At 43.7% G+C, this 25,673-nt stretch overlaps 1 protein-coding gene across 2 annotated transcripts in view; it reads left to right on the forward strand.

The window, feature by feature from the left end:
* The window catches only part of stpg2 (sperm-tail PG-rich repeat containing 2), a 377,020-nt gene that overhangs the window by 190,523 nt on the left and 160,824 nt on the right, over window positions 1–25,673 (forward strand). The window lies entirely within an intron of this gene.

The following is a 25,673-nucleotide window of genomic DNA, read 5'->3' on the forward strand; positions in this document are numbered from 1 at the left end:
GGATCAGGACAGCCTGGAGGGAGGTACTTTTGAAATATCGCCCCACCAAGGGACATGAGGTGCATAGCAAGATCCCACAAACAGTAACAAAAAAAATAAATTGTCCATTTTTCACTGATATTGGTTGAGGCATAAAGAGTGGCCAAGACATGGAAATAAAAAAACACTCCTGCATTCCTTTGGTGTGCTCTAGCATGGAGAGGGTTGATGGCACCATGGTTTTACACCTTTATCTGAAAGATGGATTTAAGTCTTCAGTGTTCACTGGATTGTCATGAAGTAGGGAGGCATCACCATGGCAGCTGACAGCAGCTGCCTGTTTTTCTCCAAGATGCAATTGCTTAACTGACGGACTCAATTAATTAGGGAACTGGAAGATGGGGCTACTGTCAGCTGGTCAACAGAGATATAAAACTGAGTGGAAACTGATGCAGAATCCTATAAAGATGAGAAGTGATCATACTCTTGCTGAAAGACTGATTGATCCTTGAATATAATCAGTGCCAACCCGTGTTAGCGTTTGCTGTGCGCTATAGCTTAGCCAGAGCTGATAATGTGACATGAGTTTAATGTCACATGATGCTGTGTGCTTGACATTCTGTTTTCAATCCATCATTATTTTTTGGCTGCTGTAAAGGAATTGATGAATCGATGAAATAAAAACGATTTCCCCCTCTGGGAGAGTGCAGACCCAACGGGTGATTGTGGCAGGGTGGAAACTATACCTGGTCTAGCTATCCAGAGACGCTGGTCAATATCGGGGTGATAAAACAAAGTCCTGAGGTTGCTGGAGATCAGAAACAAAGAAATTTAGTTCACGAGAAGTGTCACTGGACTTGAAATGCTAATGCTGTTTTCATTTCACAGATGCTGCCTGACCTGCTGAGTTTGTCCAGCAATATCTGATTTGTTGTGTGATTTGGATTCAAATCCCAACTAATCCTCCCCTAATACACTCTGGAAGCTGGTAGAAATCAATGAATATATCTAGAATATGAAACCAGTGTCAATGATGGTGACCATGACCACTGAAATCCCACCTGGTTCATTAATTTCCTTCAGGAAAGGAAATCTGCCATCCTTACCTGGTCTGGCCTATGTGTGACCTCCAAAACCACAGCATTGTAGTTGAGTCTTAGTTGCCCTCTGGAAATGCCTTAACAAGCCACTCAGTTCAAGGACAGACAACAAATACTGGATTTGCAATCAGAGCCCATACCCTGTTAAAGGATAATTTCTTAAAAACTAGTTTTAGGTGGTTCAGGGACAATGTCAGAAATACTTCTGAAATTGTCTGCCTACCCCCCCCACCATCCCAAAAAAAGAGCATTATTGAGATGAAGATCTTCAAATCTGGGATTGATGAATTATGATGGTCAATGGTATTAAAGTTTCAGAGATAGATGGAGTCCAGATACAAATCAGCCATCATCTACTTGAAAGGCAGTCCATTCTTAAGGGGCCGAATGGCCTACTCTTATTCCTACATTCTTTTGTTTCATGTTATATGAGAATGTTGCACATTGCTGCACATTGCTGCTTGTATGACAGTTTGAGCTAAGTGAGTGGACTAATAAAAATAGAGTAATGTGCAACACTGAAAGAGTTCAATTAAGTTAGAGGAAATATGCACTAACTAACTGATGGGTTTCTGCTGAAGGAGGCACATTCTTTGCTTAAAGTGTCTGATGGATCATTTTTGAGTGATGTCCACAGAAAAACACGGCACATCAATTGAACCTGTATGAAAATGTACCATTATGTCACTTGGATATGGACTGTGTGCCAATAATTAAATGTTTCCCTGAACTCTTTAGATTGTAAATTCTTTATCCTAACCTCGGTCGTGGATAAGATCCTGGAATCCATTGTGCACGACGAGATTTCTGAATCCTTGGAAGTGCATAGGACAAAGTCAGCATGGCTTCATCAAGGGGAGGTCATGTCTGACAAATCTGCTAGAATTCTTGGAGGAATTAACGAGCAGGTTAGACCAAAGAGAGCCAATGGATGTTATCTATCTAGACTTCAAGAAGGCCTTTGACAAGGTCTTGCACAGGAGGCTACTGAGTAAGATAAAGGCCCCTGGTGTTAGAGACAAGGTGCAAGCCTGGATAGAAGCTTGGCTGTCTGGCAGAAAGCAGAGACTGGGATAAAAGGGTCCTTCTCAGGATGGCAGCAAGTTGTGTTCCGCAAGGCTCAGTGTTGGGACTACAACTTTTTACTTTGTACATTAGTGATCTCGATGAAGGAACTGAGGGCATTCTGGCTAAGTTTGCAGACGATACAAAGCTAGGTAGAGGGACAGGTAGTATTGAGGAGGTGGGGAAGCTGCAGATGGATTTGGACAGGTTAGGAGAGTAGGCAAAGTAGTGGCAGATGGAGTACAATGTGGGAAAGTGTGAGGTCATGCACTTTGGTAGGAAGAATAGAAACTTGGACTATTTTCTAAATGGGGAGAAAATTAAGAAGTCTGAAGTGCAAAGAGACTTGGGAGTTCTAGTCCAGGATTCTCTCAAGGTAAACTTACAGGTTGAGTCAGTAGTTAAGAAGGAAAATGCAATAATGGCATTCATTTTGAGAGGACTTGAATATAAAAACAGAGTTGTACTTCTGAGGCTCTGTAAGGCTCTGGTCAGAACACATTTGGAGTATTGTGTGCAGTTTTAGGCCCCATATCTCAGGAAGAATGTGCTGATCTTGAGTGTTCAGTGCATGTTCAGAAGAGGTTCACGCGAATGGTCCCAGGAATGAAAAGCTTAACACATGAGGAACGTTTAAGGACTCTGGGTTTATACATGGTGGACTTTAGAAGAATGAGTAGAGATCTAATTTAAGCTTACAGAATACTGAACAGCCTGGAGAGAGTGGATGCTGGAAAGAGGTTTCAAATGGTAGGAGAGACTAGGACCCGAAGGCACAGCCTTAGAATAAAGGGAAGACCCTTTTAGAACGGAGAGAAGGAGAAACTTCTTCAGTCAGAGAGTGGGGAATCTATGGAATTCATTGCCACAGAAGGCTGTGGAGGTCAGGTCATTGAGTATATTTAAGACTGAGATAGATAGGTTCTTGAGCATCAAGGGTTACGGGGAGAAATTGGGAGAATGGGGTTGACAAACATATGGTTGAATGGTGGAGCAGACTTGATGGGCTGAATGGCCTAATTTCTGCTCCTTTGTGTTATGGTCTTATCCCATAACTTGCTGGAAGTGTTAGCTGATTATGGAATGTTGAAAGAAATGGAACATTTGGGACTTTGGTGAACAATGGAACCAAACATGCATCTTCCCAGCCAGTGGGGTGGTGACCGCCTAGTGGTATTATTGCTGGATCATTAAACCAGACACCCAAGTAATGTTCTAAGCACCTGGGTTCAAATCCATCTATAGGAGAAGGTGGAATTTGAATTCAATGGAAATCTGGAATTAAGAGTCTAATGATGACCACAAATCCATTGTCAACTGTTGGAGGAAAACCCCATCTCGTTCCCCACAGGGAAGGAAAATGTTTACCTAGTCTGCCTACATGTGACTCCAAGGTTGACTCTTAACAGTTAGCGATGGGCAATATGGGCTGGCCTGGCCAGTTTAAAACAAGAGTGAGATTTAAGGATTGAGGAAAGAAGCAGAGGAATTGTAGGTATACTCAACTCACTTCAGGGGAAATAAACTGAATGCTAAATTGATGGAAAGAGAGACAAATGAAAAGGAAAAGTAACAAAACGACATGATAACATTTGAAATATTAGCAGTTTTAGAACTTAAGAGCAACTTACCACCTGACGGAATGAGGCTGGCCAATTTCAATTATTTCCTTTCTGGGTGACAGAGATGTACGGGCAGTGACTGAACAATTAATGCATTGCTGTTTGGTAGAACAGAATTTGAGTATTGCTGAGACAAGGACACAACTTGCTGAAGATTTTCATCTTGCACCCATCAGCACAATTCTCAGGAAATACCAAAGTAAAGGGAAAACAACATCGATACTTTCTGGGAGGAGAGCACCGAGTCACTGGCAACTGTACAGTATAAATGTTGCTTTTCTTTTGTTTTAGCATTTCTTGTAAATTATCCGAAGGAGTGTAAAGTGAAAAACTTCAATAAGGATGCATCCTTGTCTCAGTAATTAACATCATTGCAGAGAGATACTTATACTCCTGAGTCCCAGCTGTAACTCTATACAGTAAATTTCATGGTATTTAGTGTACAAATCCAGTAAGTTTTTAAAAGTCATGGAGGAGGGTACAGAAGAATGCTGTTTGTGGAACAATTTTTTGTCAATTTGTAACTTGTGCTGTGGCTGTTCATCCCCTGAATTAGTTGGCTGGTTTGCATGTTAATTATGGCATGTGTCATTAACATATCATTATGTTTCCAATAAGACCACCCCCATAATGTCATCAAAACAACAAAAAAACTTCCTGTGCTCCACAGACCAAAAACAACAATGAGAAACTCTTAAAAACTGAAAGAACTGTGGAAGCTGGAAATCAGAAACAAAAACAGAAATTGCTGGAAAAGCGCAGCAGGTCCGGCAACAGCTGTGGAGGGAAATCAGAGTTAATGTTTTGGGTTGAGTACAGCTTCCTCAATTCTTTCAGTTTTTAAGAGCAAAGAGCCTCTCATTCATAAACAAAACCAGAAACTGCTGGAAAAGCTCAGTTCTGAGGAAGGGTCACTCGACCGGAAACGTTAACCCTGATTTCTCTCCACAGATGCTGCCAGATCTGCTGAGCTTTTCCAGCAATTTTTGTTTTTGTTTATGATTGAGAAGCTCTTTACTAGGAAACCAGATTTTAACTTTATTTATTTATTTTTTCTATTTTTATGCTTAGAAGACTATTTTTGACTTCTTTATTTCTCGATTTCTGTAACTAAGATGCTTTGTACCTAAGATGGTGCTGTGTGTGGTGACATTGTGCACTTTTCGCTGTAATCCTGTAACCTGTACTTGAGTACACTTGACAATAAAAAATAAATCTAAAATCCAAAGCCACTTTAAAAATTAGCTCATTATTCCTGAGCCCAGAGGCCTTCAGTAACACTGTAGCCACTTTCTGAGAATACTGTCACACGATCATCATTACTTGTAATACAAAACAATCGTTACTGAGGGTATAATTTTATTATTGGCCTGAAGAAAACAAGGTACTGTAAGTGACCCTTCTTCAGTGTTCTATGGAAGGGTCACTCAACCCGAAACATTAACTCTGATTTCTCTCCACAGATGCTGCCATACCTGCTGAGTTTTTCCAGCAATTTCTGTTTTTGTTTTTGATTTACAGCATCCGCAGTTCTTTTCGTTTTTATTAAGATACTCTTAGTTTTGCTTTACCATTCTATACACTTCAAACAAGTTGCTGGTATGGAACAAATGGGTTTTAATGTTAAATCTAACAATAATATCTGTGGGCGGCACGGTGGCACAGTGGTTAGCACTGCTGCCTCACAGCGTCAGAGACCCAGGTTCAATTCCCGCCTCAGGCGACTGTCTGTGTGGAGTTTGCACATTCTACCCGTGTCTGCGTGGGTTTCCACCGGGTGCTCTGGTTTCCTCCCACAGTCCAAAGATGTGCAGGTCAGGTGAATTGGCCATGCTAAATTGCCTGTAGTGTTAGGTACATTAGTCAGGGGTAAATGGGTCTGGGTGGGTTGCTCTTCGGAGGGTTGGTGTGGACCTATTGAGCTGAAGGGCCTGTTTCCCCACTGTAAGCAATCTTAATATAAGTGTGCAGTCCTGCCACGGAAGACACTGCACCCTGGAGTGAATGATGAAATCTCCACACATGTTAGAGATAGAAAACTTGGGACATGAACAGGAGACTCCCTGCTGTTTGCTGTCTGTGGGTGATGCTCAGCTTTAGGAAGTGTACATGGTCAAAAGAAATGAATCTAATTTGTCCAGTAATCTGAGTTCCAAACCTGATGGCTCAGAGATGGTTTCAACTCCATAATTCATGGCATTTGAGGGTGCTGAAGCATTTAACTTGCTAGCATGCCTTTTTGTCTTTTATCTTTTCTGTTTGACCAGTTCTGTTGTGACACTGTTTCTGGTTAACTAGTTTCTTTGATTATCCGCTGTGTTGTTCCTCCCTAGAACTGGGATACTCAATGCCAAGTGACCTTTTAACCTGTTCCACTTGACAAATACCAGCAGTGCCCTTATTGAAAGCCCCTGCTGCTCTTTGCCATATCGATGACAGTGTAATGTTGGCATGTGCACTGTCTGTGCTGCGGAGTTAGTGGGTCTTTGTTCACGCCCGCAGCTAAAATGTTAGGGCTTTAATAATGGAAAAATCTCCTGTGGTACATTGATTGAAAGCCACAAGAGCAGGCAAGATTGCTTTCTCTGGGGCTTGGCTTGAGAAATCTGATATCTTCTTGCTATCATCCAATAAGCCAGACAGAAAGAAAGAAATGCAAAAGAGAAGCTCAGAGCCCGGGAGAGTGTCCTGGGAGGAATGTTTTAAAACAAAAGTGAATCACCTTCCTGCCTGAAAACACAATGATGGTTTTTCCTAAATCTGGGCCGGGTGGGGCTATGTCGTTATTGGCTGTGCTCAATCAGATCAACCATGACCTCCGTTGAATGATGGAACAGACTTGATGGGCTGAAGGACCAACTTCTGCTCATACATCTCAATCTTGCTTCTCAGCTATGTTATGGTTTCATTTGAAAGGTTAGATAGTCCTCATTGTCACAATCTCCAAAGGTGCACTGTAAACTATGATTAGTAAATTCATCAATGATCGCCAAATGGAGATTCTGAACTGGATTTTGTTTTACTAAGGGGGGAGTTGGTAACATAATGGTGGCATCACTAGATTGGTAATCCTGAGTCCCTGGCTAATATTCTGGGCACATGGTTTCAGATCCCGTCATGGGAGTTGTTGGGATTGATTTCAATAAAATATAGAATTTACAAGCTAGTCTGATGGCGACTAGGTATTCATCTGGTTCACGCATGTATTTTTAGGAAGGAAATCTGCATCTTTACCTTGTCTGGCCTATGTGTGACTCCAGACCCACAGCAATGTGGGTGACTCATAACTACCTTCTGAAACTGAGCCAATCACTTCAAGGGTAATTGTGGATTTGAAGTTACTCAGAATAAGTGCAAAGTGAATGTGAATCAATGGGCAATTGATAGTCCAATTTGCAAGGTTACTAACCCCCCAATAGCTGATACAACAAGGACAAAGAGGAGGAATGTATGAGAAAGGCTTGGAGAGTGGCAATGTATGCATAGTTCTTTAGGAGGGCCAACACAGATGTGATGGGTCAAATGGCCTTCCTCTGTGCTGGAACAATTCTCGGATGAATAAAGATACATTGGGCACAACCAAAAATGTTTTCCTTCAGTCTGTTTGGCATTAAGTAACTAGGCAGTTCCATAATGTGGTGTACTTTATTCACACAGATTAAGTTGGAACTTTTATCTGTCTTTAGCTTTCACCTCTGAGTTTCTCCAAAGGTATAATTATCATCAGAAAGGCACACTTCTATGAATCTTCGCTTGCTCAAGTCATATCAGTCCTGATGCTTCTAAAAGTCCTAAACTTTCCAGAGTTCTTTTCCAGCCGACTAATCAACTTCTGGGAAAAGGCTCAACTCTTCAGCATCTTTCAGCTATTTGCACAGCCCTCCAGGTTTTAGATCATTTTAACCAGCTTGGTCACTGATCCTGTGTCCTTTTCTGCCATACAGAAAAATTGTTTCTTGAGAGTGATTTGCATCTTTACCTCATTCGAATTCTGTGTGTTCCTCTTTCTGACTCGGTCTGCTTCTCTTTGGGACTACATCTTGGCACTGATTGTCTTGAGCCTCCAGGTTTCCTTGTAGCTGTCCTTTGGACTTGCCAGCCACATGGTTTCTTTCTTATCATTCGGTACTGTTGCCAGGTCAAGGATCACCAAGTCTCATGGACCAGTTATTTGTAGCATTCAAGAAAATTACAATTGATCCCTGAAAAATTGATACAAATTATTAAAAATCCTTTTTCAAACATTCTTAAAAACCATTACAGATTTGTGCAATCTCCCTGCAGGTCTTGGAAGCAGACCATCGTGTTTTCATGTTAATCTGCAATGTTTCACCCCTTATGGTAGAGACTGTTGCAAGATCTTTCCTTCCATTAGCATCTTAAGACCATAAGACCATAAGACATAGGAGTGGAAGTAAGGCCATTCGGCCCATCGAGTCCACTCCACCATTCAATCATGGCTGATGCGCATTTCAGCTCCACTTACCAGCGTTCTCCCCGTAGCCCTTAATTCCTCTAGACAACAAGAATCGATCAATCTCGGCCTTGAAGACATTTAGCGTCCCGGCTTCCACTGCACTCCGTGGCAATGAATTCCACAGGCCCACCACTCTCTGGCTGAAGAAATGTCTCCGCATTTCTGTTCTGAAATGACCCCCTCTAATTCTAAGGCTGTGTCCACGGGTCCTAGTCTCCTCGTTTAACGGAAACAATTTCCTAGCATCCTCCTTTTCCAAGCCATGTATTATTTTGTTCGTCTCTATTAAGTCTCCCCTTAATCTTCTAAACTCCAACAAATACAATCCCAGTATCCTCAGCCGTTCCTCATATGTTAGACCTGTCATTCCAGGGATCATCCGAATGAATCTCCGCTGGACACGTTCCAGTGCCAGTATGTCCTTCCGAGGTGTGGGGACCAAAACTGGACACAGTACTCCAAATGGGGCCTAACCAGAGCTTTATAAAGTCTTAGTAGTACATCTCTGCTTTTATATTCCAACCCTCTTGAGATAAAAGACAACATTGCATTCGCTTTCTTAATCACGGACTCAACCTGCATGTTTACCTTTAGAGAATCCTCGACTAGCACTCCCAGATCCCTTTGTGCTTTGGCTTTATTAATTTTTTCACCATTTAGAAAGTAGTCTATGCTTTTATTCTTTTTGCCAAAGTGCAAGACCTCGCACTTGCTCACGTTAAATTCCATCAGCCATTTCCTGGACCACTCTCCCAACCTGTCTAGATCCTTCTGTAGCCTCCCCACTTCCTCAGTACTACCTGCCTGTCCACCTAACTTCGTATCATCGGCAAACTTCGCTGGAATGCCCCCGGTTCCCTCATCCAAATCATTAACATATAATGCGAACAGCTGTGGCCCCAGCACCGAACCCTGCGGGACACCGCTCGTCACCGGCTGCCATTCTGAAAAAGAACCTTTTATCCCAACTCTCTGCCTTCTGTTAGACAGCCAATCCTCAATCCATCCCAGCAGCTCACCTCGAACACCATGGGCCCTCACCTTGCTCAGCAGCCTCCCGTGTGGCACCTTATCAAAGGCCTTTTGAAAGTCTAGATAGACCACATCCACTGGGTTTCCCTGGTCTAACCTACTTGTTACCTCTTCAAAAAATTCCAACAGGTTTGTCAGGCATGACCTCCCTTTACTAAATCCATGTTGACTTGTTCTAATCAGACTCTGCTCTTCCAAGAATTTAGAAACCTCATCCTTAATGATGGATTCTAGAATTTTACCAACAACCGAGGTTAAGCTGATTGGCCTATAATTTTCCAACTTTTGCCTTGATCCTTTCTTGAACAAGGGGGTTACAACAGCCATCTTCCAATCATCCGGGACCTTTCCTGACTCCAGTGACTCTTGAAAGATCTCAACCAATGCCTCTGCTATTTCCTCAGCCACCTCTCTCAGAACTCTAGGGTGTATCCCATCGGGGCCAGGAGATTTATCAATTTTAAGACTTTTTAACTTTTCTAGCACTATCTCTTTTGTAATGGCAACCATACTCAACTCAGCCCCGTGACACCCTTTAATTTTTGGGATATTGCTCATGTCTTCCACTGTGAAAACTGACGCAAAGTACTTGTTAAGTTCTCCTGCTATTTCCTTATCTCCCATCACTAGGCTTCCTGCATCAGTTTGAAGTGGCCCAATGTCTACTTTTGCCTTTCGTTTGTTTCTTATGTACTGAAAGAAACTTTTACTATTATTTCTAATATTACTGGCTAGCCTACTTTCATATTTGATCCTCTCATTTCTTATTACACTCTTTGTTATCCTCTGTTTGCTTTTGTATCCTTCCCAATCTTCTGATTTCCCACTGTTCTTAGCCACTTTATAGGATCTCTCTTTTTCTTTAATACATTTCCTGACTTCCTTTGTCAGCCAAGGTTGTCTAATCCCTCCCCGGTTAATCTTTCTTTTCTTGGGAATGAACCTCTATACGGTGTCCTCAATTATACCTACAAACTCCTGCCATTTTTGCTCTACTGTCTTCCCGGTTAGCCTCTGCTTCCAGTCTATTTTAGTCAGTTCCTCTCTCATGCCCTCATAATTACCTTTATTTAACTGTAACACCATTACATCCGATTTTGCCTTCTCCCTTTCAAACTCCAGACTGAACTCTACCATATTATGGTCGCTACTTCCTAAGGGTTCCCTTACTTTAAGATCTTTTATAGAGTCTGGTTCATTGCAAAGCACTAGGTCCAGAATAGCCTGCTCTCTTGTGGGCTCCATGACAAGCTGTTCCAAAAAGCCATCCTGTAAGCATTCCATGAATTCCCTTTCTTTAGATCCACTAGCAACATTATTTACCCAGTCCACCTGCATATTGAAGTCTCCCATGATCAATGTAACCTTGCCTTTCTGACATGCCTTCTCTATTTCCCGGTACATGTTGCGTCCCTGGTCCTGACCACTGTTAGGAGGTCTATACACAACTCCAATTATGTTTTTTTTGCCTTTGTGGTTCCTCAATTCCACCCACACAGACTCCACATCATCCGACGCTATGTCATTCAATACCATAGATTTAATTTTGTTCTTAACTAACAAGTTGAAACTTTATTGCTGGAACAGCACAGCAGGTCAGGCAGCATCCAGGGAACAGGAGATTCGACGTTTCGGGCACAGGCCCTTCTTCAGGAATGAGCAGAGAGTGTTCAGCAGGAGAAGATAAGAGGTAGGGAGGAGGGACTTGGAGGAGGGGAGTTGGAAATGTGATAGGTGGAAAGAGGTCAAGGTGAGGGTGATAGGTCGGAGTAGGGTGGAGGCGGAGAGGTCAAGAAGAAGACTGCAGGTCAGGAAGGCGGTGCCGGGCTGGAAGGATCCGGCTGAGACAAGGTGGGGGGAGGGGGGATGAAGAAACTGGTGAAGTCCAAGTTCATCCCCTGCGGTTGGAGGGTTCCCAGTCGGAAGATAAGACGCTCCTCCTCCGACCGTCGGGTTGTTGTGGTTTGGCGGTGGATGAGTCCAATGACCTGCATATCCTCGGTGGAGTGGGAGGGGGAGTTGAAATGCTGTGCCACAGGTTGGTTGGGTTGGTTCGTCCGGGTGGCCCAGAGGTGCTCCCTGAATCGCTCCGCAAGTAGGCGGCCTGTCTCCCCAATATAGAGGAGGCCACACCGGCTGCAGCGGATGCAGTAGATGATGTGGGTGGAGGTGCAGGTGAATCTGTGGCGGATATGGAAGTTTCCCTTGGGGCCTTGGAGAGAAGTGAGGGGGGAGGTGTGGGCGCAAGTGTTGCACCTCCTGCGGTTGCAAGGGAAGGTGCCGGGAGTGGTGGTTGGGTCGGTGGGGGGTGTGGATCTGACAAGGGAGTCGCGGAGGGAGTGGTCTCTACGGAAAGCTGATAGGGGAGGGGAGGGAAATATATCCTTGGTGCTGGGGTCTGTTTGGAGGTGGCGGAAGTGACGGCGGATGATGCGCTGTACATGGAGATTGGTGGGGTGGTAGGTGAGGACCAGTGGGGTTCTGTCCTGGTGGCGGTTGGAGGGGCGGGGCTCAAGGGCGGAGGAGCGGGAAGTGGAGGAGATGCGGTGGAGGGCACCGTCGACCACGTCGGGGGGGAAATTGCGGTCCTTGAAGAAGGAGGCCATCTGTGTTGTACGTATTTTGAACTGGTCCTCCTGGGAGCAGATGCGGCGGAGACGAAGGAATTGGGAGAATGGGATGGCGTTTTCCCCACTGGTCCTCACCTACCACCCCACCAATCTCCATGTACAGCGCATCATCCGCCGTCACTTCCGCCACCTCCAAACAGACCCCAGCACCAAGGATATATTTCCCTCCCCTCCCCTATCAGCTTTCCGTAGAGACCACTCCCTCCGCGACTCCCTTGTCAGATCCACACCCCCCACCGACCCAACCACCACTCCCGGCACCTTCCCTTGCAACCGCAGGAGGTGCAACACTTGCGCCCACACCTCCCCCCTCACTTCTCTCCAAGGCCCCAAGGGAAACTTCCATATCCGCCACAGATTCACCTGCACCTCCACCCACATCATCTACTGCATCCGCTGCAGCCGGTGTGGCCTCCTCTATATTGGGGAGACAGGCCGCCTACTTGCGGAGCGATTCAGGGAGCACCTCTGGGCCACCCGGACGAACCAACCCAACCAACCTGTGGCACAGCATTTCAACTCCCCCTCCCACTCCACCGAGGATATGCAGGTCATTGGACTCATCCACCGCCAAACCACAACAACCCGACGGTCGGAGGAGGAGCGTCTTATCTTCCGACTGGGAACCCTCCTACCGCAGGGGATGAACTTGGACTTCACCAGTTTCTTCATCCCCCCTCCCCCCACCTTGTCTCAGCCGGATCCTTCCAGCCCGGCACCGCCTTCCTGACCTGCAGTCTTCTTCTTGACCTCTCCGCCTCCACCCTACTCCGACCTATCACCCTCACCTTGACCTCTTTCCACCTATCACATTTCCAACTCCCCTCCTCCAAGTCCCTCCTCCCTACCTTTTATCTTCTCCTGCTGAACACTCTCTGCTCATTCCTGAAGAAGGGCCTGTGCCCGAAACGTCGAATCTCCTGTTCCCTGGATGCTGCCTGACCTGCTGTGCTGTTCCAGCAATAAAGTTTCAACTTTGATCTCCAGCATCTGCAGACCTCACTTTCTCCTTCTTAACTAACAAGGCAACCCCACCCCCTCTGCCCACCTCTCTGTCTTATCTATCTGTTCTCTTTGGGATGTTTATGGTGTCCTCAGTGGTAATGACTGATGCAAAATATCTGTTTAAATGATCTGTCATTTCCTTGTTTCCTCACTACTAATTCCTCGTGCAATGATATGTGTAATTATTACAATTCAAACATCAACAATCACAAAGACACTGAGGAGTGAGCAATGGCAGAACTGTACCAGAGAGCTTTAATGTGGGGATTCCTAATCTCTATGATAAAGTCCTGATGAAATTTCTGAAAATCAGCCTGTAGTTGCCCTTAGATAGGGCAGAGACAGCGATGTACCAACCTCAGAGTAGTGGCAGTCTAATGAAAGAGAGCAGCATTGAAAATGCAAAACCAAAGACCAACATCCAGACTGTACAATACATCAAATCCATAAGACAGAGCAACATGTGGTTGCATTCTTGGTGTTAGGGCAACACATGAAAGCAGCTCAAATGATGAATCACCTTTATCTTTTTAAGATTTGTACAGAAAACTGTTTGTACCATGTTCAGAACAGATTAGAGTGGTGCTGGAAAAGCACAGCAGGCCAGGCAGCATCCGAGGAGCAGGAAAATCAACATTTCATGCAAAAGCCCTTCATCAGGAATCCTAGTGAAGGGATTTTGCCCGAAATGTTGATTTTCTTGCTCCTCGGATGCTCCCTGACCTGCTGTGCCTTTCCAGCACCACTCTAATCTAGACTCTGATCTCCAGCATCTGCAGTTCTCACTTTCGCCATGTTTAGAACAGGCAATCCAGAAATAATTCTTTTGGTTGTCTGGAGAGATCCTTTGTGAGACATGAGCTAAGTTAGTCTAGAAATACAAGTTCTTATGACATGTTTGTTCTAACTGAAGTGCATCAATAAGCAATGGCAAATGGTTTTCAATTTTCTAGTAAAAATTGTAAGGAAAAGAGATCTTTATTGTATATTTTTGATGTAATTTATACATGCGGAAAGTATTGTTTTGTTGAGATGGAGAGTTAGTAGACCATTTGGGATTTGCATTCCACAACAAAGATAAACCCACAGCAGGTGACCCTGCTTTAGGCTCTCCATCGAGTAAACAGTCGCCTGTGTGGCCTTTGTATAATAATCATTGAGCACTGACAAATATTCCTTCCAACATAACCCCAACTGGGCCAGTTAACCAATTTCTAAGTAAACCAGATATGACCTTGGAACACTATAAATTGCAGATTTAATATAGAGAACATTGTCTTGTTGAAATCATAGCTTCCCCCGCACTCCACACTCTTACACAAAATGGCACTTTACTGAATTTAGTAGAAAAATGCTAAATGAATATTATTACAAAGACCAAATCCTTGTATTTTGGAAGGTTGGGGGTCCTTAAATGGAGCTTTAGGGGATTATTACACTTCATGTGTTCTGTCATAAGTGGTTTTTGCTAACAGCTTTGTATAACCGAGTTATTAGGGCTGAAGAAGAATTTAATGCAGTTATCCACATGGGAGACCTTACAATCTGTCTGATTATGTTGTGCGATTACATTTTTGTTCTTTTGAAAAAGAGGGTGGCACGGTGGCTCAGTGGTTAGCACTGCTGCCTCACAGCACCAGGTTCCCAGGTTCAATTTCAGCTTCGGGCTACTGTGTGTGTGGAGTTTGCACATTCTCCCCGTGTCTGCGTGGGTTTCCTCTGGGTGCTCTGGTTTCCTCCCACAGTTCAAAGATGTGCAGGGTCAGGTGAATTGGCCATGCTTAAATTGCCTATAGAGTTAGGTGCATTAGTCAGAGGGAAATGGGTCTGGGTGGGTTACTCTTCAGAGGGTTGGTGTGGACTTGTTGGGCCGAAGGGCCTGTTTCCACACTGTAGGGAATCTAATCTAATCATAAACAAAAAACCCGTGCATGCACAGTTGCATATTTAAAGCTTCTCCCTTTAACACTGGCTGTTGTGGCAGGAGCACATTCTCCTCATGTTGAGTGGATAATACCCGTGCTCTTATTTCATCTGTTTTATAATTCAGGTTGGCGGAGAAATGTATCGATAATTTCTGCATTTGAGAATGTAACACAAGGAGTTGTAAATCTACACTGTCCATAAACCCACTTGTAAAAGATATTTGAGCATTTGCCAGGGGAAACTGCATGTCAATTTCTTCACTATAAGACCGGTCAATGTATTTTTCCTTTTGCTTTAAAGATCACTTTCCTTTTAACAAAAATATGATGACACACAAATTAAACCAAAAATGAAAATGCCCCTTTAATGACTACTTTTGCCTACCTATTTTTCCAACTACCCATGAACAGGGAAAGGAATAATATTCACTTGAGTGTTGATACTGATTTTTGAAACATTGCTTTGACAGTGTTGCTTGCCAATCATACCTACACTTAGATAAGAGCTGTTTCATCTTGAGACTATTTTCTTCCTGTGTAAGGTACATGAATAAGAAAAAAAAGGCAATTGGTTCTGTCCACTTGGTAGTTGCAGAAAGAGCAATTATTTTGACAGTTTTGAATGTTTCAATGATGTGACCTAATTAGACTCTCCTGTCTAGAACCCCCGTGTCTAAATAAGGACTGGAAATGTAATTGGGGTAGCCTTTCCAAAAGAACCACACACGGTGCTTAAAATTGCCTTTTCTCTTGACATTTATTAAGTTATCCATAAATGTATTTTTGAGTGTATTAAACAGAAAGAAATTGAGAAATGAATAATTGGCTATCCCAATGAGTGGCGTAACATTAATGCTTCCAGAATATAAGAATACTAAGTGCTTACTGTTAAACTGGTTTTTGATAAATATGAAGATTGTGTCATGGTAGCAGAAAGTGACTGGTGGTCACACACCAGGCTCTCCAAGATTCTTTCAGTCTGAAAACGTCAAGGCAGAGCTGAATTAAAACAAAGCAGGTTCTGTTTGAACGCGTACCCAAGTGTTGTTAGTCCAGTTGTGCTTTGATTTTGAAATTCGTTCACAATATTCCACTGGTTCTACGCTGATTTGACCAGGTTTCTATTTGACAATCTTTATAGCTCCAGTCATTTAGGGCACTGGTGGGAATGCATCTGGAGTAAAGATAAATTTTTCATAATCTAACCAGATAATTGGGCTGCTCTCTCATCAGAGAGGAAGATGACTGGTTGTGGTTTCATCTGAGGGTCACTGCGTCTCAGACAAAGGGGGGTGGTGGAGTCCTTCGTGGTAACCTCAGCCTGTAATGGAAATGAACCCCATGCTGTTGGCCTCACTCGGCATTGAAAACCAGCCTCTGGATTAGTGGTGCTGGAAGAGCACAGCAGTTCAGGCAGCATCCAAGGAGCAGCGAAATCGACGTTTCGGGCAAAAGCCCTTCATCAGGAATTAAGGCAGAGAGCCTGAAGCGTGGAGAGACCAGCCATCCAGCCAACTGAGCTAATCAGTCAGGATTGTGACCTGCTCCAGGAAAAACTAACTATGGAACACAGACATAGGAGCCTGCTACATACAGCAGGACTTCTGAGTAGGAGAGAGGCGTGCCCCCTTCTAACATTTTCTTATCAGCCAGTTTGTTCAGATGGCTGGTCTTGATATTCACCCTCGCTGCCTGGGAAATACAAACATAGGAATTAATAGGCCATTCGGCCCTGCAAGCCTATTCAATAAATAGATCCAATTGTAATCTCAGCTCCACATTCCTGCCTACTTCCAGAACCTGTCACCCCCTTTGCTGAACAAGAATCTATCCATATCATAAAACAAAGAACTGTGGGTGCTCAAAACCTGAAACCAAAACGGAAAGTGCTGGAGAAACTCAGCAGATCTAGTAGTATCTGTGGAAAGAGAAACAGGGTTAACATTCTGAGTCCAGGAGCCTTCTTCAGAACTGCCAAATATTTAAGGACTCTGTTTCTTCCACCCTTTCAGTAAGAGACTTATGACTCTCTGAGAAAGAAGATTTTGCCTCATCTGTGTCTGAAAGGGCAATCGCTTATTTCGAAACAGTGACCGCTAGTTCTTGATCCTCCCACCAGAGAAAATATCCAGTCCCCCCCCCACCCAACATTCACACTGTCCAGGCACCTCAGGATCTTCTTGTCTCAACCAAATCACTTGTTATTGTTCAAAGCTCTGCATTTGTCCAACCTTTCCTCACAAGACAACCTACACTCCTCCCCTATTCCAGGGATTTCAGGTATCCTAAATCTTTCTCAAGTTGCTTCCAATTTATATCTTTTTTTAAACAGACTCTTTACTGACACCAACCAGCCGATGAGAAATTATGACTGTGTATGCTCACCTCTAGTATTTTTTACATGTGCAATATAAACCTGATTTTTAGTTGTATTTGAAATTCTACCTAAAAAAACGTAAGAACTAGGAGCAGGAGTAGGCCATCTGGCCCCTTGAGCCTGCTCCAACATTCAATAAGATCATGGCTGATCTTTTTGTGGCCTCAGCTTCACTTACCCGCCCTCTCACCACAACCTTTCACTCCTGCACTGTTCAAAAATCTATCTTTGCCTTAAAATTTGCCTTAAACATTTTGTTTCATGTCTTTTTCTCTTCACCTTTATGTTTCTCTTTTTAAAACTTTTTCAGGGTTTGTCATGTTTTTATCATTCCTTATTTCAATTTATTCCGTTGCAACAGCGAATTAGGCCATTTGGCATATTGTGCCTGTACCTGTTCCAATACCTCGTGCCAATCTGCTGCCTTTTCCCCCGTATCACTGAACACCATTTCTATTGAAATAATCATCCAATACCCTCAATAATGCACTGACTGAACCTCCCTTCAATGTAAATTCGCACGTGTCAGCGAGCTCAGCCTTTCTTAAATAGGGAGATGGTTGGATTGGGCCAAGGCTGAGGCAGATACATAGAACCACATTGTCGTGTTGTCTGTTACAAAATGGAGTGGTCCTGTCCAGATGTGAGGAACTGTGGGATTTGATTAACTTGATGCATTCCTAAGGATATTCAGTTACAGCAGCTGGAGACCTTTCGGCTAATGTAGTAGCTCTCCTCTTTCCAACAAGCACACAGGCAGCTGAGCTGAAAAACTGACTGAGGGAAGAAACAAGCCAGGGATGTGACTGAGATTCACTGTGAAGGAAATCCTGAGATTCACTGTGAAAGTCCATAAGCTGATCTCATATTGTGACTGGTTTGTAACCAGTCAGGATGGGCTGAAGTAAAGGTGTAAAAGTGTCTGATTTCCTTTGTTTTGGAGAAGTTCCTGCCCAGAGACTTGCTCCCTGCCGGTGTAAATAAACCATCTGGTGATTGAAATGGACCCGCCTGTTGAGTGATTTCTCTTAAGCCATTACTCACTAACAAGACCAGCACTCTACACATTCAAATCTGAATGCATTCATTGGGGGAAATGGGGGAGAATGGGGTTGAGAAACTTATCAGCCATGATTGAATGGCAGAGCAGACTCGATGGGCTGAATGGCCTAATTTCTGCTCCTGCGTCTTATGGCCTAAAATGGCCTAGCAGTATTATTGCTGGGCTGCTAATCCAGAGACCCAGGTAATGTCCTGAACATCCATTATGGCAGATAGTGGAATTTGAATTTAGGGACTAACGATGACCATCACTGATTATCGGAAAAACACATCAGGTTCACTAATGTCTGACCTACATGTGACTCCAGACCCACAGCAGTAAGTGCTGGCCAAAGCCGGTGCTGCCAATATCCCATGAACGAATAAAAAGGAAGTTGTGATTCTCTTTCTACCTGATGTTTTTGAGTGCAGCATCTTGGTTATAATTTCCTATCCAGGTGGCTGCACCTCCCGTGGAGATATTGAAGATGACTCGAGCAATTGGAGGTTGGCCATAGTCCTTGTTAATTCAAAGAGAGCATGTATTTAAGGCAATTGAGGAAGTAAAGAAGCAGAGGGTAGGGTGAGGAAGAATATAGTGAGATGTTACGATCAGTAGGATATCACTTCTCCATAATCACTTTGCATTCAACTGACAGAGACAATAATTGTCTATATTGTCCTGTTTCTTCATAGCCCATTGTCCTGCGGTTAATCACCCTCCTGCCACTGATAATTAGAGAATGAATTTTCTTTCTTTATTCATTCATGGGATGAAGGTGTCGCTAGCCAAGCCAGCATTTATTGCCCATCCCTGATTGCTCAGAGGGCAGTTAACAGTCAACTGCATTGCTGTGGGTCTGGAGTCACATTTAGACCAGACCAGGTAAGGATGGCAGAATCCTTCCCTAAAGGACATTAGTGAACCAGCTGGGCATTTCCGACAGTTGACAGTGGCTTCATGGTCATCATTGGGCTCTTAATTCCAGAATTATGTGTTGTTGAATTCAAATTCTACCATTTACCGCGGTGGGCTTTGAACCCAGGTCCCCAGAATATTATCTGGTTCTCTGGATTAACAATCCAGCAGTAATATCACAGGCCAATCAGAGGGGAAATATTTTTGACAGGTTGATGAATAGGAAAGGTTTCAAGGAATATGGGCCAAATGCAGACAAATGGGATTAGGTCAGTGTAGGAAACCTGGTCGGCATGGACAAGTTGGACCGAAAGGTTGGTTTCCGTGCTGTGATGCTCACTTCATGCTCACGTCAAATTCTGATCTTGCTTTTGCCAGGCAATGGATTACTTCATCATCCAAAGAGGATGCCCCCAGGACAGGGCTTAGTGTAGGGGTCTCTGGCTACAACAGAGGGCTCCATTGTGCTGTGGTTGGAGGCCAGGGGCAGCACTGCGAGCCAGTGATTTCTGACCCTGACCCTGTTCCCAGGGCAACTCAGATTCTGAACGTGGGTTAAAGCTGAAGTGATGATGTGAAGGTGCCGGTGATGGATTGGGGTGGACAAAGTCAGAAGTCACACAACACCAGGTTATGGTCCAACAGGTTTGTTTGAAATGACAAGCTTTCGGAGCCCCGATCCGAATAAATGTCACAAACCTGTTGGACTACAATGTGGTGTCATGTGACTTCTGACTGAAGCCTAAATGGTTTGGGCAGTGAACCATTGGGTGCCCTCCAGGGTGTGTGCTATTGCAGCAGTCACTGACACCCAATAGCCCAGTAATCTTTGTGTGATCGGAACAAATGTACTGATGTGTTTCCAAGTTGGGATCGTGTGTAATTTGGGGAGAAACCTGCAGGTTGTGGTTTCCCGTTCCTCTTTGTGTTCAAGGTCAAAGTGTTGTCTTAGCATCCTGTTGGAGTTGTGTCAGTTTCTCCTTCATTGGAGATGGTCCATTGCCCACTGGCTGTGAGGCTGGACTGTCACTTGCTACGTCTCAGCTTGAGCTTGGCTGTGGTCATAGCCTGCATTGGTATCGAAGGAGTTGCGTGGATTCTGTGGGATATTGGGAAGTGGAGTGAAGGCTGGGGCCCAGATCTGTAGATATTTTCCAATCAACCTGTTCAGGCACATCTCTGGAGTAAGTGGGACTCAACTGCAGGTCTCCTGCCTCAGAGGTGAGGACATTACCACTGTGTCGCAAGAGGCCTTAGCCCAGACCTGGAAAGGAACATGCCTAATTTTCCTCACCCGATCGAAATAGAGGCAAGTTAGATGTGTTTGTTTATCTTTGATTTTCAACAAATCAGCTTATTTTTGAGAATTGCTGCCTCCTAGCCAGTGGCAGTCTCTATAGAAATGGACCTGACTAATGCTGTTCACTTCAGTGACATTAATTGGGAACATTGGCCTATCATCCTTTGGATGAAAGAGTTTCACATGACTTCCATTTTTACTCCTAATGTCCTCACTTTTTTTAGCTTATCTCCCCTCTGTCTTTGAGACACTTTATATATCTGTTTACACTTAAATGTAAAGAGCTGCATTCAACTAAAAATGACTTGTGTCCGCAAAGATGCACTTCGACAAGTTTAATATTGCAGTTGGATTCCTTCCAGATGTTTGTGTGTTTGTCAAGATGTCTTAACTTCTGAAACCAAAACAGAAATTGCTGGAAAAGCCCAGCAGGTCTGGCAGCATCTGTGGAGAGGATTCACAGTTAACGTTTCAGGTTGAAACGGTTCTGAGGAAGGGTCACTGGACCTGAAATGTTAACTCTGATTTTTCTTCACAGATGCTGCCAGAACTGCTGAGCTTTTCCAACAATTTTTGTTTTTATTTCTGATTTACAGCATCCGCAATTCTTTCAGTTTTTGTTTTGTTCTAACTTCTTAAAGTGGACCAACAAAAGGAGGTAAATATGCTTAGGACTGCTCATCTGCAGTTCTGCTCAGATATGGATAAGGTAACTATGAATAAACTCACATTGACTATAAATAGATGAACCTTTCTTGTCATGCTTATATGATAGCCGCTTAATAATTCCATACTGGGCTTCCTTACAGCAGATTTAATGAAAATCAGCATGACATAGCTGCTGTTGGTATTGCGTTCTGTTCAATCTCTTCATATCCCATGGTGAGAGAGATTACAAAGTGGCTAATAATCCAGTATTTACTGTTGGAAGCCTTTCTTGTGGAAAGGAAAACAAAGTCTGACGAAGGCCTTCAGGGGTAGTCCTGCTTCCTCTGTTGAGATCTCATAGAGTTTCTAATTGCTGCATTGTATCTTGAAAATTCAGAACTATAATAAATAGTTTAGTAAGTGCAAGCCTTATTCTTTATTCCAAGTGAGTGTGGGTAATGAGATGTTCTCAAGTTCCCTAAGCTAATGGTAATGACTTTATCTGTATCATGCTGTGAAAATCTATGAGCTTGCAACCATTATGTCCCAACACTACTCTTCCATTCATCAAAAACTGAGAAATTAATCTTCTAACGGTGTCACTTGTATTACTGGTGTGCATTTTCCGATGGATGGTTTAGACTTCGAGTCTCCACTCATCAGGTGGCTAGTATTTATTCATTTTGCACACCCAGGGATGTTCACTAACCTTCCATTGTCCTTTTGTCTGTTCACTCATGAGATGTGACCAACTGGTTTGTTGTAGCCCATTTGGAGCAGGTAAACCCTGGGTGCTGACAGGGAGAGTGTTCCAGGGACAATGAAGGGACTACTGCTGTGTTTCAGCAGAGATCCTGTAGGTGGTGGTGTTTTCATGTCCTTGCTGCCCTTAGCTATCTCATTGGCCTGTTTTTTTAGAAGATGTTGCCAGAGGAGACTTAGTGAGTTACTGCATTATATCTTGTAGATGTACACACTGTGCTAGTTCTAGATGGAATGTTTGAGAATGTCCTGGGACAGCACTTTTCAAACCCGGGACCACTACCGTCACAAAGAACAAGGGCAGCAGATCCATGGGGACACCACCACCTCCAAGCTCCCCTCCAAACCACTCACCATCCTGATGTAGAAATATATCACTGTTCATAGGAACAGAAGATATGAGCAGGAAATCCCCCCTGCTCCCCCCCCTCGCCCCGCCTCCTATCCCTTGATCCCTCTGGTCACAAGAGCTGTATCTACCTCCTTTTTGATAGCACGCAATGTTTTAGTCTCAGCATACCAAATGCTTAGAATTTTCTAGGTTTCTGTGAGATACTCCCCCCTCATTTTTCTAAACCAGTGAATATAATCCTAATTGACTCAATCTCTTCTTGAATATCAGTCCGACCATCCCAGGAATCAATTTGCTAAGTCTTCACTGTACTGTCTCTGTCGCAAGAACATCCTTCCTCAGATAAGGTGATCAAAACTACACACAGTATTCCAGATGTCCTGTATAATTGCAGCAAAGCATCCTTATTCCTGTACTTAAATCTTCCCAATATGAAGACTAACATACAGTTTCCCTCCTTTACTGCCTGCTGCACCTGCACTCTTACTTTCAGTAATTGGTACACAAGGACACCCAGGTCATGTTGAACAGTCTCCCCTTCAATTCAAACAACTATCTTCCTGTGTCACTGAGTCAAAGCGCTGGAGCTCCCTGCCTAATTACACTGCAGGTGTCTCTACACCCAGATGGACAACAACGGTTCACGAAGGTTACTCACCACCTTTTCCACAAGAACAATTAGGCAAAGGCAATACACAGTTACTCAGCCAGTGACACTCAAACCCCCTAAATGAATATTTTGAAAAGCAAAAATGTTGTCGTGGTGCCAATCAAGGGGGATGCTTTGTTCTGGGCTTCTTAAGGTTTATTAGATGTCATGAACCTGACTGGAGGCTTGTAGGTGGTTTTGGTGAGTCAAAGGTGAGTTGCAACAGAATTCCCAGTCTTTGATCTTGTTGTAAAACTACTACATTTATATAGCTGGTTTAGCTAGGTTCCTGGTCAATGGTAACCCCAGGATGCTGATTGTTGGGGATTGACCATCATTAACTGGCATGGGGAGATGATGGGATTCTGTCTTGTTGAAGATAGCCATTGCTGGGAACTTATGACACAAATGTTACTTGTCACAAAGCAACCAAACCCTGCATGTTAATTAAGTCTCACTGCATCTGGACAAGGGGAGGGGGGGCTGCTTCAGAATCTGGGGAGTCACGAATGGTGCTGAACATTGTGCCGTCATCGGTGAACATCCCCACGTCTGACCTTGATGATGAAGCAGCTGAAGATGGTGAGCCGAGGATTACGCCAGAAGTGGGAGCAAGGGCTCTTGTTGTGCAGTGGCAGTGTCCCTACCTCTGAGCCTGCTGGTGTGTCATAGCATCTCTGAAAATGCTAATTAGGGAAAAATCTAAAATGACAGAATCAAGAGAGGGCAATTTGCTCAGCAGTTTGCCTTAGAAAGGTGAAAACTGGAAAGGTGACCTGGTGACAGCTTTCAGAAGTATCAAAACGATATTAAATGCTAGATGGAAAGATTTGTGAGTGAGTGGCAAAATTGCAGGTCATGAATATAAACTAAATCCAATAGACAATTACAGAAACGTTTTGACCCAGAGAGTGCTGCGAATGTTGAATGTGCTACCTCAGGGAGAAGTTGAGGTGAATAGAATGCATGTATTTCAGGGCAAGGTGGGTAAACTCATAACAGAGCAAAATATTGGTCTTCGTAGTGAGAGGTCTCGAGTACTGAAGCAAGGGTGTTTTGCGGTAATTATCCAGGGTATTGGTGAGGCCACAGAGCTTACATTGATGGCACAAGAAGAAGTATGGTGGATAGTGGCTTGTGTTGGAGATAACCATTGATGTTTTAGGAAGATGGCCTGTGTTGTAAAATTCTGTATATTCCAAACAGTTATGCTTGTATTTTGGATTCTCTTGAAATTCACCTTTTCATTTCTTCCCGGGATATGAGTATTTCTGGCAAGACAATGATTTATTGCCCTCCCTAGCTGCCCTTGGGAAGGTGATGGAGAGCACTCTGTTGAGCTGCTGCAATCAATCTGGTGAAGGAACTCCCACTGTGTTGTTATGTCGGAAGTTGTTGAATTTTTCTCTCTCTCTCTCTCTCTCATTCTATCTATCTCTCTGACAGTATAAAACTGACCATTCAACAAAATAAACCTCGTATTTACCAACCACCTTTAATTAGTAACATATTGCAAGGTCTTTCATGGGAAAGTTAGCAAACCAAATTTGGTACTGATTAGGAAAGGAGATGTTAAGACAGATGAGATAAACTGTTGTAAATGCTGGAAAATTTCAGCAGATCTGGCACCATCTGTGGAGAAAGAAACTGAGTTATTGTTTCAAGTCTGATAAGACTGTGTGTGGAAAGTCATAGAGAGAGGTCCAGTATTTTCTGTGGCTGGGTAATGTCATTAAAGGTTAGATTTTACAAATAGCAATCAAACTGAAGTGAAATATGCTGTTGTTTGTGCAGGTATACATGCCTGTGGAATTCTCTGCTACAGGAAAATGATTGAGGCAAAAACATTGAATGTTTTCAAGAAGTTATGATGTGGAGGAGCCAGTGTTGGACTGGGGTGAACGAAGTTAAAAATCAGACAACGCCAAAATCAGTCCAACATGTTTAATTGGAAGCACTAGCTTTCTGAGCGCTGCTCCTTCATCAGGTAGCTCCTTCATTGGGTTGAAGGAGCGGCGCTCCAAAAGCTAGTGCCTCCAAATAAACCCGTTGGACAATAACCTGTTGTTGTCTGATTTTTAACTTCAAGAAGTTAGATATTGTTCTGAGAGCTAAAGGGATCAAAGAGTATAGGGAAGGAAGCAAGAACAGGGTATTGATTTGGATAATCAGTTATGGCCATATGAAATGGTGGAGCAGGCACTATGAGCCAGGTGGTCTACCCCTGCTCCTATTTTCTATGTTTCTACATACTGGCTTTTCGGCTTCTCATCAATTACCTCCTTTGTATTGATTTGAACATTCTTATCCCTATTTCCCTTCATAGTCGCATCCCTCCACCCCCCCACAGCTCTCCGGAAACTCTGTGTTCCGCCAAGAGTCGGCTGTTGCACATCCCCAGATTTAATCGCTGCACTGTTCAGAAACTGAAGCTCAGGAATTTCCTCCCAGAGAGCTCTCTGATTTTTTTTCCCTCTTTTAAGACACTCCTTGAAACCTTCAATGCTAAATGTGCTGTTTAAATGCAGTGGTTATTATTGGATTGTTGGGCTGGGGGATGGGTGGTGAGTGTGTGGTGGTGACAGGTGTCACTGGATCTGACTCATCACCAGTCCATAGCTAGGGGTGATGAGTTGGGCTAACGTTAATTAGTCAGGCTCATCCCTGAATGGACAAACTGCTGCAGCAAGGAAAATAGTGTTTGTCCATCAAATATGATACATTCTGGATGCATGTTGTCGCAGACTTTACCCAACCTTAATGTAACAACAACAAGTTCTTAACAGTCCA

The sequence above is a fragment of the Chiloscyllium plagiosum genome, unplaced genomic scaffold (assembly GCF_037043375.1).
Source record: "Chiloscyllium plagiosum isolate Xiang-an unplaced genomic scaffold, Cpla_swu_hap1 HiC_scaffold_36, whole genome shotgun sequence".
Taxonomy (NCBI): Eukaryota; Metazoa; Chordata; class Chondrichthyes; order Orectolobiformes; family Hemiscylliidae; genus Chiloscyllium; species Chiloscyllium plagiosum.